Source organism: Tamandua tetradactyla, chromosome 8, assembly GCF_023851605.1.
Source record: "Tamandua tetradactyla isolate mTamTet1 chromosome 8, mTamTet1.pri, whole genome shotgun sequence".
Taxonomy (NCBI): domain Eukaryota; kingdom Metazoa; phylum Chordata; class Mammalia; order Pilosa; family Myrmecophagidae; genus Tamandua; species Tamandua tetradactyla.
In genome coordinates this window covers 113,956,134-113,971,046 of record NC_135334.1, presented here as the reverse complement: position 1 = coordinate 113,971,046, position 14,913 = coordinate 113,956,134, and the positions used below count along the sequence as shown (strand labels likewise).

The 14,913-nt window shown below is 36.3% G+C and overlaps 1 long non-coding RNA gene across 4 annotated transcripts in view; it reads left to right on the top strand.

Moving 5' to 3' along the window:
* LOC143643749 (uncharacterized) overlaps window positions 1-11,394 on the top strand; it is a 69,654-nt gene extending 58,260 nt beyond the window's left edge. For all 4 annotated transcript variants that reach the window (XR_013156369.1, XR_013156367.1, XR_013156370.1 and 1 more), the window contains one exon: window positions 11,189-11,394. This is a non-coding gene — a long non-coding RNA (uncharacterized LOC143643749). The remainder of the gene's footprint in view (window positions 1-11,188) is intronic.
* The last annotated feature ends 3,519 nt before the right edge of the window (window positions 11,395-14,913 follow it).

Here is a 14,913-nt window from a genome sequence, read left to right as displayed (position 1 = left end):
AGAATTATCTGATAGTCAAAGTTCAAGCAAATAATAATCTTAAATTGCTTGAAAAGCAGAGAAAACTTTTAGCAGATATTGATGATCCATTCTGGTTATTATTACTTAGCTTGATATTACAGAAATAAAAAAAAAAAAAAAAACTAGGTATCAAATTGTGTCCCTTCAAACAAAAATAACTCCATATTGTAAAATACTGATAAACAAATTTCTGTTGTTTAAGCCAACTAGTCTGCAGTACTTTGGGATAGCAGCCCCGGCAAATAAGATGAGCAGGACTGTTATTCTCCTGTGTGCAGCTCAGAGTACAGTACCTGGGGGTCCATACCTCTCAATGGTAAATATAAAATGGGTATTTGCTAATAGATGGAATTGCCCAAAGAGGCAGTTTCTGGTAGAAGGTGGGATCCATTTTGAATAAAAGGTGGACCTGAGGATATGTTCAGAAGTTTCTATCAGGGCCTCTCCACCATGCAGACGAATGGAAGTCACCAACAGGAAATTGTGCCTTTCCTTGGAAGTGTAAGAACGGGGAGAAGGATCACCCTACAGAACAGAGCTCTGGGATGGAGGTTCCAGGCCCGGCAGAGTGCACCATGGCTCCCACAACCAGAGAGGTCATTGACACCCCTGGTGACGTCAAGCCATCGTGTAAGGCCTTCCTGATTATCTAGAAGGCCATATTCAACTTTTTTGGAATTTTTCTGGGATTCTTCCACTGAAACACAGTAGTTCTATTCACTGGACTAGATATATAATCAGCAGTGCCTTGTTACTCTGGCAACTCATTTCATGGACTGCAATAAAAATTCAGATTCTCATAAAAAAAAAAAAAGTAGCTGAGAGTTATTCCTGCTCCCAGCAGTTAGTACAGTTTATGCTAGAATTGAGATAGAATTCTAGATTTTCCCTTGTTTAATTTTATAACTGAAAGACCCCTTATGTGGTTTAAATCTCATTTTATAAATGTGGACCATGAGATTGAGAAAATCCAAGTAATTTCCCTCCCAAGGTCACCTTGTGACTTAGTAACAGGGTTAGGTTTAGAACATTTATCTTCATCCTTCTATGTCCTTTCCACACTGCCAAATGAATCCCTGCCATGTGATCTTTTTATTTCATAAAAGAAAATGTTGTGTCAGACAATACAATGGCTTATTCAGTAACTACGTGCCTAATATGCATTCCAAAATGCCTTAAGAATATTAATGTTATTATTAAGAGAAATAGCTTTTATTATGGCCTAAGCTTTCATGTTTTTTCCCCCAGTTAGTGCATAATCCCACCTCTTAGAGGGAAAATCAGCCTCAGTCAGCAACTTGTAACCAGTGCACACTCCATGAGCCTATCTCTTTGACAACCTCAAGGTAAAAAGACTAAATCATCTCTACATCAGTCAATTCCTGCAATGCAAGGATGTCAGTCATTGGGAGGGATCAGCTAACCCATCTCCTCGTAAGCCCTTGGACAGCTTTAATGTTCACACATCTGTTATTAACAAAAGAAAATAAAGGGAGAGATTTGATTTGTATCCTTCCATTCCAAGACATTTGAGGCACACACTAGAGTAGACACTGTTCATTCTCTAAACTGATGGGATTTCCCTATCTGCTTTTAACAGGTATTTCATTTAGTTCAACATATCTGACTTTCTTCGTTACCTCTTCCTTTGATGCTCTGAATTCCAGAGTTTTTTCAAAAAGCAGCCGAGATGATGCTTGCAAAGGACAGGACAGTTAGCATTGACTTAACACGATGACCTAAAAATTGGCTGAGCACACAATGATTTGACTAAACAACTTACTTACATTCTCATCTCAGGAGATGCATGTATGACCAGTCCCATTAATGCTGAGGGGTTTGTGTTTCTGTTTTGATATTGACTGTTAATGTGGGGGCAGGGGAAGATGCACTGATTTTGAAGAAAGACTGACTTGAGTTTATTTACCTCTCAGGACCTAAGTTTGTCATTAAAATAGGGAAAATAATACCTACTATAACAGTTACGATTAAATTTAGCGATTTGTTGCAGAAACCAAAAAATAATGGAGAATTAAGCAAGCTCTGAGCAAGTAGTATGGGAAAATGCAATCCTTACATCTTGTTGTTCCATCACTCATGACTTCTACCTCAGAGTCCAAGGGGAAAGGAAGGGATAAAGGTGGAGAGGTAAAGGGTATACCAATGCTAACTCTAGAAGAAGCAGATACATAGCGCAAGGTACTTATATGCATAATGAGTTACATGGCCACGTTTAGCTGCAAGGAAGGCTCAGCAACATGGTGTACATTGTGTACAAGCTTATGCTTGGCCAAAAATTAGGGGTGCAACCACCACAGATAAAAGAGAGAACATATTCAAGGGCAGAAAGCCACTCTTCCATGTTTACCATTAGAAAAATTCTCCATAAATATCTAGACTAAATTCCCAGGCCCTGTCACTTTTAGATGTTACAATTTGGCCATGCTCTCTCCACTGGGTTGTAAGTAAAACTGATGGGTGCTAGGCTGACATCTTTAAGATCGTGGGTATCCCCCCTCCATGTTTTCATTGCATTTTGCACTTTTCCTTTCAAGTTAGCTAAAACTTGGATTTTCAGGCATCAATCTTTCTATGCAGATGAGGACAATAACCAAAGGAATAGGAGGAAACAGGTAGAACACATGTTCCAACACATGCTCACCTGGCTTTATCTATCAAGTACTAGTAGCATATGCAGAGAAAAAAATATGTATTTTGTTTATATCTGTTATAGCAATTAAGCCTTACTTTGAGTAATATACTTACCTCACAGGGATTTTTTTAGAGATTATCTGTACATGTGAGATAATGTCTGTAAAATATTGACAAAGTACCTGCCCTTTGTATACGCACACATATACATATATAACCATTTTATGTATATTTATATATATATAACTATATGCCTGTATATATGTGTGCATTTCCCGTGCATAAAATATACCTTCCAAACTTACTGCAAATCTTTGTATTATTGTTGCCTTACTAAAATAACCCAAAGATTGTACATGAACATTCACCACCTTAATCTTGCATGCATCAATCTCTCCCCCTTTGAGAACTCCTCTGGAACACATAAGATAAGTTCAACATCAGGAAAAAGCATTATTATTATTATCTGGGGTTTCTTCATTGCAAAACTGATGTACTTCTCTCTGATTACAAAATTGATTCTGAGATATTTCAAGTGTGATATAAAAATGTATTAAGCCATATTCAGCAAATGTCTGAAGAAACGAGAGAAGGTATGTATCCTGATCAGTATATGTAACTCAGGACAGCATCCTCAGGTCTTGCTCTTCGCTCCAAAGCCTAGAGCTATATAATTGGACATGCGTTGGCTCTTGGCTAAGCATGGAGCCCTGAAATCCAATTTCCATCTCTCCAACCCAGAGAACCTGTCACTGTTTATTGCTAGGCCTTTGTGCTCTGTGTCACACATCAGGCAATACACTGAGAAAAGAAAGATAAAAACAGGTCTCAGCTCAAAGCATTTTCATTCTTTCAGCTATCCTGGCCCTAAGTCCTTACTTCCTTGATTGCTTTCCAATAGCCTCAAACATGCTTTTTGTATTTTATGTAGTTCTTACACACATTCTTGATGGGCATGTTAGTCTGATTCAATGGAGTATGACATAACAAGAAGAACCTGGAGTCAGCGAATGGTATCCAGCCTCCAAAATGAAACCCAGTGATTCCCATCAACCTTCAGAGTTTCTTTGGTTGCTACATTAGGGCTGGCCTGTATGAAAAGTTGTATATCACCTCTAATGCCATGTCGTAAAGAACATTGTGGCTTCTGCCTCACTCCTGCATCCCTTGCTCCAGAGGAAGCCAGAGCAATGTCATAGGACAAGCATCCATTTAGAAGAACCAGGTGGTGAGAAACTGAGGCATTCTACCAACAGCTGGCAGGACGCTGAGGCCTTCTGCCAGCAGCTACGTGAGTCATCTCAGAAATGGAACCCCAACCCCAGTCAAGCTTTCATATTAGCTCCAGCTGATAATGTGACTGTGACCTCATGAGAGACCCAAAGCCAAAACCAACCAAGTCATCTCTTCATTACTCACCCTCAAAACCTGTGTAAGATAATAAAAATGTGGCGTTTCAAGTCATTAAGTTTTGGGAAAATTTTTACAAGGAATAGATGATACAGGTAACACTGAATTCTCTTTTTTAGTGTTTTATTTATTTGAACGCTATTGTACAATAATCACTTTAAATATTATTGAAATATAGCTAAAAGAATGTTAAACACAAAGTGTGAGGATACATTTTATAAAATCTAAGAAAAGCTGAGAGTTTAAAAAATTGTACATAAAAGAGCATATGAGATATACTGGACAAGAGGAACAGGAGAACCTGAAGAAGAAAGTAATTACAAAGCAATATTTGAAGAGGCAACATCTAACAATTTTACTAACATAAGTAAAGATGTCGTGCCATGGATTCAAGAAACTCAATGAAACCCAAGCAGATTGAACATAATGAAACACACTTAAAAGTAAAAAAAAAACATAAAACTAGTGAACAAAAATGAACAGCTGGTCAACAGATTGACAACAAAAGTCATATTGACAAAAAAATGATTTCAATGAATGATGCTAAATCAATCAGGTACCCATGTAAGGAAGAAATGAACCTTAACTTCCACTTTAAACCATGCAGAAATCAATTCCCAGTGAATAATAGACCAATATATGAAAAATAAAATAAAAAAGTTTCTGAAAATAACATAGAAGAACATCTTCATGGCCTCAATTTATCAGAGTTCCTAGGATGCTAAAAGTACTGACCATTAAAAAAATACTATTTTGGGGGGCTTCAATACTTTGTGAACTTAGGTTCATCAAAAGACACTGTTAATACCATGAAAATACAGGGCACAGGATGGGAGAATATATTTGTGAAAATATTTCAAATTCAAATTCTCTGCAAAAAATGCATGTACACACACATGTAAGGAAAAGAACTAAAAGTCAATTAAAATTTGTGAAAAATTCTTGAACAGACAATTGGCGAAAAAATAATTTACAAATGACAAATAAGTATTTCATTCACGGGGATTGTAGATTAATACTATAATGAATGCCCCAAAAGTAATAATATCACACACCAGAATGCCCCAAAAGTAATAATATCAATAAAATTATAAAAACCTGACAATATAATGTCATCAGGAACATGGAGCAACTTGAACTCATACTGTTAATGGGAATATAAATGATGGGCAATCCCACTTTGGAGAACTCTTCACCAGTGTCTACCGAAGCTGAATACATCTGATCCTCTTGACCCATCAGTTGAATTTCTGGGTGCATGCCTGTGTTAGAAGCCGTGGAGACCTCATCAATTTCCCTTAGGAATTTGCCATTTCCTTTTACTCTGAACTGGCAATGTCCAACCTGCCGCTTTCTGTCTGTAGTGTTATCTGTTTGCGTAAAACACTCTGATGTATTGATCAAGCCAGAAACGCCTGCGAGTTGAAGAGACAACGCTCCACAGTGACTGAGAGGAATTGATGGATTAATACCATGTTCCTTCATCTTTGCTTAGATAACCATGTCCACCTTGTCTTACAAAGTTCCTCAGTGGGAATAACCACCAGCCACCAAAGCAGTAACAGGTGAAAATGTACCATTTATTGACGGTCTTCTCCTCCCAGTCTCAACTGTCTCAGTTTCCTATCTCGATTAACGCTTCCTGGGATCAGCTCCCAGATAATTTACTTGACTCGCATTCTTTTCTCAGGGTAAGCTTCTGAGGGAACTTAGACTAAGATAATACTAAGATAATATATATCATAAATTATATATATATATAATTTATAATATATATAAAACACATATGAAAGAATGTTCATACCTTTGCATCCTTAAGAGCCCAAACTGTCAACAAGCAAAATGCCCACTATTATTATAATGAATATATAGTACCATATTCATGCAAGCTAATAATATGAAGGAATAGAAAATGTTGAACCACTGACATATGCCATAATGGGGATAAAGTTCACAAACAGTCATTTTAGTGAGATAAGGCAGGCACAGAAGAACACTACCACATGACTTATAAAATTTTTAAAAATAGGCCAAATGAGTCAAGTCAGAATAATTGTTAACTCTGTGGGAGGAACTGTGGGAGGGAGAAATAGGGTGGATTCTGGCCTGTGATAATGTTTATATCTTAAGCAGAGTAGTGATTATGTAGGTTTCTAAACAGTGTAAAATAACCAAGTTTAAGATCAGAAATGGAAGAGGGGACATAACTACTGACCTCACAGAAATAAAGGAGGTAATAACAGGATACTATGAACAACTTTACGCTAATAAATACAACCATTTAGATGAAATGGATGGGTTCCTGGAAAGACATGAACAACCAACTTTGACTCAAGAAGACATAGATGACCTGAACAAACCAATCACAAGTAAAGAAATTGAATTAGTCATTCAAAAGCTTCCTAAAAAGAAAAGTCCAGGACCAGATGGCTTCACATGTGAATTCTACCAAACGTTCCAGAAAGAATTAGTACCAATTCTCCTCAAACTCTTCAAAAAAATCGAAGTGGAGGGAAAACTACCTAATTCATTCTATGAAGCCAACATCACCCTCATACCAAAACCAGGCAAAGATATTACAAAAAAAGAAAACTACAGACCAATCTCTCTAATGAATATAGATGCAAAAATCCTCAATAAAATTCTAGCAAATCGTATCCAACAACACATTAAAAGAATTATACATCATGACCAAGTAGGATTCATCCCAGGTATGCAAGGATGGTTCAACATAAGAAAATCAATTAATGTAATACACCATATCAACAAATCAAAGCAGAAAAATCACATGATCATCTCAATTGATGCAGAGAAGGCATTTGACAAGATTCAACATCCTTCAAAAGATAGGAACACAAGGGAACTTCCTTAAAATGATAGAGGGAATATATGAAAAACCCACAGCTAATATCATCCTCAATGGGGAAAAATTGAAAACTTTCCCCCTAAGATCAGGAACAGGACAAGGATGTCCACTATCACCACTATTATTCAACATTGTGTTGGAGGTTCTAGCCAGAGCAATTAGACAAGAAAAAGAAATACAAGGCATCAAAATTGGAAAGGAAGAAGTAAAACTATCACTGTTTGCAGACGATATGATACTATACGTCGAAAACCCAGAAAAATCCACAACAAAACTACTAGAGCTAATAAATCAGTACAGCAAAGTAGCAGGTTACAAGATCAACATTCAAAAATCTGTAGCATTTCTATACACTAGTAATGAACAAGCTGAGGGGGAAATCAAGAAACGAATCCCATTTACAATCGCAACTAAAAGAATAAAATACCTAGGAATAAATTTAACTAAAGAGACAAAAAACCTATATAAAGAAAACTACAAAAAACTGTTAAAAGAAATCACAGAAGACCTAAATAGATGAAAGGGCATACCGTGTTCATGGATTGGAAGACTAAATATAGTTAAGATGTCAATCCTACCTAAATTGATTTACAGAGTCAATGCAATACCAATCAAAATCCCTACAACTTATTTTTCAGAAATAGAAAAACCAATAAGCAAATTTATCTGGAAGGGCAGGGTGCCCCGAATTGCTAAAAACATCTTGAGGAAAAAAAACGAAGCTGGAGGTCTCGCGATGCCGGACTTTAAGGCATATTATGAAGCCACAGTGGTCAAAACAGCATGGTATTGGCATAAAGATAGATATATCGACCAATGGAATCGAATAGAGTGCTCAGATATAGACCCTCTCATCTATGGACATTTGATCTTTGATAAGGCAGTCAAGCCAACCCACCTGGGACAGAGCAGTCTCTTCAATAAATGGTGCCTAGAGAACTGGATATCCATATGCAAAAGAAGGAAAGAAGACCCATCTCTCACACCCTATACAAAAGTTAACTCAAAATGGATCAAAGATCTAAACATTAGGTCTAAGACCATAAAACAGTTAGAGGAAAATGTTGGGAGATATCTTATGGATCTTACAACTGAAGGCGGTTTTATGGACCTTAAACCTAAAGCAAGAACACTGAAGAAGGAAATAAATAAATGGGAGCTCCTCAAAATTGAACACTTTTGTGCATCAAAGAACTTCCTCAAGAAAGTAGAAAGACAGCCTACACAATGGGAGACAATATTTGGAAATGATATATCAGATAAAGGTCTAGTATCCAGAATTTATAAAGAGATTGTTCATCTCAACAACAAAAAGACAGCCAATCCAATTACAAAATGGGAAAAACACTTGAACAGACACCTATCAGAACAGGAAATACGGATGGCCAATAGGCACATGAAGAGATGCTCAATGTCCCTGGCCATTAGAGAAATGCAAATCAAAACCACAATGAGATATCATCTCACACCCACCAGAATGGCCATTATCAACAAAACAGAAAATGACAAGTGCTGGAGAGGATGCGGAGAAAGAGGCACACTTATCCACTGTTGGTGGGAATGTCAAATGGTGCAACCACTGTGGAAGGCAGTTTGGCGGTTCCTCAAAAAGCTGAATATAGAATTGCCATACGACCCAGCAATACCATTGCTGGGAATATACTCAAAGGACTTAAGGGCAAAGACACAAACGGACATTTGCACACCAATGTTTATAGCAGCGTTATTTACAATTGCAAAGAGATGGAAACAGCCGAAGTCTCCATCAACAGAAGAGTGGCTAAACAAACTGTGGTATATACATACGATGGAACACTATGCAGCTTTAAGACAGGATAAACTTATGAGGCATGTAATAACATGGATGGACCTAGAGAACATTATGCTGAGTGAGTCTAGCCAAAAACTAAAGGACAAATACTGTATGGTCCCACTGATGTGAACAGACATTCGAGAACAAATTTGGAATATGTCATTGGTAACAGAGTCCAGCAGGAAGTAGAAACAGGGTAAGATAATGGGCAATTGGAGTTGAAGGGATACAGACTGTGCAACAGGACTAGATACAAAAACTCAAAAATGGACAACACAATAATACCTAATTGTAAAGTAATCTTGTTAAAACAGTGAATGAAGCTGCATCTGAGCTATAGGTTTTTGTTTTGTTTTGTTTTGTTTTGACTTTACTATTATTACTTTTATTTTTGTCTCTATATTAACATTCTATATCTTTTTCGGATATGTTGCTAGTTTTTCTAAACCAATGCAAATGTACTAAGAAATGATGATCATGCATCTATGTGATGATGTTAAGAATTACTGATTGCATATGTAGAATGGTATGATTTCTAAATGTTGGGTTAATTTCTTTTTTTCCGTTAATTAAAAAAAAAAAAAAAGAGAAGGGGTAATTGGAGCTGAAGGGATACAGACTGTACAATGGGACTGGATATAAAAACTCGGAAATGGACAGCACAATACTACCCAATTGTAATGCAATTATGTTAAAACACTGAATGAAGCTGCATGTGAGGTATAGGTTTGTTTTTTTGTTTTTTTTTTTCTTTCTATTAATGTTTTAATTCTTATTCTGTTGTCTTTTTATTTCTTTTTCTAAATCGATGCAAATGTACTAAGAAATGATGAATATGCAACTATGTGATGTTATTAAGAATTAGTGATTGTACATGTAGAATGGAATGATTTCTAATTGTTTTGTTAATTCTTTTTTTAATTAATAAAAAAAAGGTGAAATTTCCCCCCAAAAATATACTACTTCAAATGTAAAAAAAAAAAAAAATAATAACCAAGCTGCTTATTCATTATCTGTCCTTTTTTCTTCTCTGTAGGTTTCACTTTAATCCAAAGCATGGCAAACAAATTTAAATAAGCAAACAAATTAGACAAGCAACATCTTAATATTTACCATGCATGCATTGAAAAACAGTTTAATATATTGGTGCATATTTTCAGATATCATTCTTTTAAAATTTCATAATAGACATAGGTAACCGATTTCCTAAGGGTGAACAATAATGGACAGCTATGGTTGTCAAAGCACTGGAATTGCCTGAAGAGTGTATGCAATGTGTCTGGGATAGAACCTGAAAGTGTGAATTTTAGACAATTTCCAAGTGATGTCAAAACTGAAGCTCCAGAGACCAAACTTTCAGAACTCATTTGTGCAGATTTCTACTTAGGATATGAAAAGTGAGATCACTGGGTTAAAACATAGACAAATTTATAATGCTGCTTAATTTCAATTCTTATTAAGGAGGCAAAATCATTGTCTACATATAGTGTCCAAAACATTGTCTATTTCCTTTCATAGAATACTATACTTATTTAACTGACATTCTTTGCAGCTGAATATTCTTGAGAGTTTCCTCATTCTATCTCTATGTCTTCTTTTGGAATGAAAATCTGTGAACAGTTTTAAGACTCTGTAACTAAATCATAAAAGCCGATTGATTCTTCTGTCCTTCACCTTGGATTAAGCTGAATGATTCTGTGAGATTACGGTGAGAGAAGTAAGAAGAAGAGGTGAATTAGGGAAGCTACTGCCTGGAAGTTGACATGCTCTCACAAGTTAGAAAATCCATAGCCACATTTACAAAAACCAAACAAGATTTAGTTTTCCTTCAACTATTTAGTCAAGGCTTTTAATTCAGACTACATTGACCGGTGTTATCGTGACCACCCCCAATTCATTCAGGAAATATTATTTCCTAATTGTTCAATTGCTATTCTATATTAAACCACATTTTCTAGCTTCTGTGTATTGATGCATTAGCAGCTACAGAGATTCCCAGGTGGCCAAGCCCCACCAATACATCTGCCACTTCTACATAAATCTGACCTGAGCTGAGGGGCACCACTTTCACAAGCAGCCAAATCCATGCTCGTGAATCTCCTGCACCTTAGTGCTTCCCACCGCCACCACAAAAAGGAAACCTCCTCAGTCCCACTTCTCCTTACATTGTGACCCTGCCTAGCGTGCTGTCCACTACCCCCCTGACCATGAATATAATCAATCTTCCAGACTCTTCTAGTGTGTCTGTCTCAATCTGAACTTGACCTTCCTATACCTTACACAGGTAATATAAGCAAAATGTACACATAGATTTAAAGTTCTTTTACCGTCTAAAGTTATCCTTTCTTTATATCTCAGAAAGATGGCTAGCTACACAATGCTTAACAATCTGGTATTTATTAACCATAATTACTTATTCATTCCAGACTACTAATAGAAGACCTCCTCCCTGCGGCTATTTTGCAAAGGAATCAATGTCAGTAAACAAATAGGAAAAGAAAAAAAGAGAGCTTTGATGAACTGCAGTGCTTATAGAACCAACCCTGGCATCGGGGACAGGAAAGGTAATTAAATAACAAATCACTTTATTGTTCCGATTTGAAAGTTAAGCAGTTCATTCCTACTTTGTGTTTAACCTGAGCTTTATGATAACTTATCAATTATCTGTCCTTTTTAGCTATTTCCTATTTGTATTCTCTGCAGCAACATGGAGAGTTAGCAAAAATGATTACTAAATTTTTGCCTTATTTTGTATAAGTATATTATTTTAAATAAGTTTAATGTTAATTTAGTTGATTCACACTTTAAAACCTTATAAAATGTATTTGTATCAATGCTGATGAGAGGGGGAAATCATAATGTGTCAGTTCACTGACAAACCATAATTTATCAGTGTTTGAAGATGCACAATTTATATAGTTGTAGAAGCATTCCAGTTTTGACACAAAAGAGAAGGCAAATATACTTGCAATGAAAGCTACACTAAAGAAACATAGCACAACTTTTAAATAAAAGAGAACGCAAGTAAAAAATATTTCTTAAATAAATAACCTTGTCTAGATAATTCATGTATTCTCTTTCCGATGACCTTAAAGTTGACATTTCTCTTAGAGACATGACATTTTTTTTGTCTGGTAAAATTTGAATGAGATAATCCCTAAAATTTTACACTAAGGCACTGTCACTGGGGCTGAGGAATGTGAAAACGTATTTATTCCTCCCCCACCTTTAAAGCATCATGTATTAATTATAATCAACATAATAACAAGATCAATATAATAACTCATAACTAAAAAAAAAAATCATGCATATCTCATTTCCTGTTCCTCATTTGATCCTTCCCTGTGAAGTAAGGAAGTTATATTTATGCACATGATTAACTCTCACCTGGATCATTGCAATAGCCTGCCAAATATACTTCTGGATAAGGTGAGGCAGGGGATCTGAAATTGAGACATTGAGCATAAAATCCAGAGCATAAAAGTGCTACCATCTCCATGAAAATAAAAGAACGATAAATGTGTCTAACCACCCATGTATGCACAAAGGAGGATTGTCAGCTATTATGGGAAAAGGGAAGGGAAAATGTCCCCCCACAGGAAAATGAAACCACAATACATTAGATTATATTACCTAACCTCCAGAATCGCATGCCTATCATTGGACCAACACACACTAAAAATTCCTTGCACTCTTCCCAAGGCCAAGGAACCAGGGCAACAGCAGATTCTTAAGGGTCAAGGTGTCCAAGGTATCCCCACACACCTGATAGTTCCTGACCACCGAGATGGAACTAACTGAACCTCACCCCCTGACCACTCAGCACTTCTCACCTCCTGCCTGAATGCTACAGGCTTCCTGCCTCTGTCCTGGGGCTTCCTTGTTAACATGAAGACGGCACCCATGCAGATGGGACCTTGTCATGGACAGTTGATCACATGCTCTATGTTTAACTTTAAACCAATGGGAGATAAGACTCTGTCGGTGTAGTGGATTCAATAGACAAGTTTCTTCTCCTTTCTAATTTTCCCTGTGACCTTCCCACTCCACCCCCATAGACACCCTCCCCAGCTGCTACTGAAATGCGGTTTATAAGGCTGTCAGCAGCATGATTCCAAGAATCGAGCCATCTCTCACACTAGCAGTGGCTAGACAAATAGCACAGCGTTGCATTGACTCCCTGTTTTTTACTGTTTGACTCTCCTTGTTCCACTCTCTTACTATCTGTAATTGTACACCCTTTAAAAATAATAACTTATTGGCCCATTTCCACAAGTGTTGCTTTTTCTAGACCTCATATTACAACCCCAATCTAAGTAACACATTGATGTAAGATCCAAATTCATGCTGTGAAGTGAGTGAATATATTGCTGAGAAACCTACTATCAAACTGTCTTAGTTTCCTGGCTGCTATGACAAAGATCAGACATTGGGTTGGCTCAAAAATGGGATTTATTGGCTCACAGTTTTGAGGGTAGAAGAAATCCAAACTCGAAGTATCAGCGAGATGATGCTTCTTCCTCAATGATCCTGGCTGCTAGTCATGCTGTGGGGTCCTTGGCTTGTGTCCCTGCCTTGTGTTATATGATGTTGTCGTTTCCTTAGTCTTCAGTTTCTGATGTGTTCTGGCCCCTGGCTCCTGCCCATGGCTTTTTCTCTATGTCTGAATTTTACTCTCTTTATAGAAGACTCCAGTAATCCAGATTAAGGCCCAACCTAGGTCAGTTGAAACACAATTTAAATAAGAAACCCTGTTTGTGATGAGTTCACAAGGAATCCCAAGGCCATACTTAAATTGGGGAACATAATTCAACCCACCACAAAAACTGTCAAAGCTTCTATTGTCTTATTGAAATAAGAAGCTGTTCCTATAGGAACATGTTCAAAGCCACACACTCATGAGACTCCCACAAAAGATAGTACTCTCATCCAGCTATGAAGTCAAAATAAAATAATTGCAAACCACATAAGGGAATGAACTAATTTGAGTGAGAGTGCACAATGCAAAAATTCAGGAAAAGTGCTTAAAATAAGAGAGTACCATATACAAATCTATTTAAAAATTGGTTTAAAATATTAAAGCCATAAAATAAGGAGTAGAAACCAAAATAAATAGACTGAATAGTATTACCTAAAGAAGTACATTTTTAAAGGAGAATCAAATAAATTTTTTTCTATGTGTAAAATAGAGTAATTGGCAATAAAAGTTTGGTGTATATGTTAAACAAGACTACACAAAGCTGAACAAAAATTGGTAAACCAAATTTGGTGTCTAAGGAAATACAGCAAAATGGAACTCAGAGACAGATGCCATGAAAAAATGCTTATTATCCATGGATGACAGAAATACTTTTATATGCATGCTCCACAATAAGTAGCATCAAGGATTTATTCATATTTCCACTGAAATTAGAGTAAAAACTAAAGTATTAAAAGTTTTCACAGAGTTAAATACTTTAAAGCATTTATTATTGATCACTATACATTTTCACCTAGGTTTGATTTTCTTTATATTTATCATGCTTGGGATTTTCTGACTTTTTTAATCTAACAGTTGATATTTTCAACTAACTTAGGGAATTTGGGGCCTATTAATTATTTCCTTGATCCCTACCCCTTTTCTCTCTCCTTTTACTTTGGAACTTCAATTAAATGTTTGCTAGATAACTTGATATTTTCCCACAAGTTACTGTTCATTTTTTTCGAAGACTTTTTCCCTCTTTTTAGAGATGGTGTAATTTATAGCTATTAACTTCAATTCGCTCGTATATGTCTCTTTTTGTATTTTTCCGGGGGGTGCATGGTCTGAGAATCAAATCCGGGTCTGCCATGTGGAAGGCAAGCATTCTACCACTGAACCACCTGTGCTCCCATCCTACATGTCATTTTTATGGTTTCTACTCTTTACTGAGATTTCCTATTTATTTATTTTGTCCACCTGTTCCTTTAAGTCCTTAAATATATTTATATCTGTTTTAAAGTCCATACCTGATCATTCCAAATCCTGGGCCATCTCAGGATCTATTTATATTGAATTAATTTTTTGATAATGGTCCAAACTTCTTTTCTTCTTTTAATGTTGAAAATAGTGTAAAAAAAAAAAAAAAACTGTAGGAGGTTTGGATTATGTTGCTTTCATTTAAAGAATGCT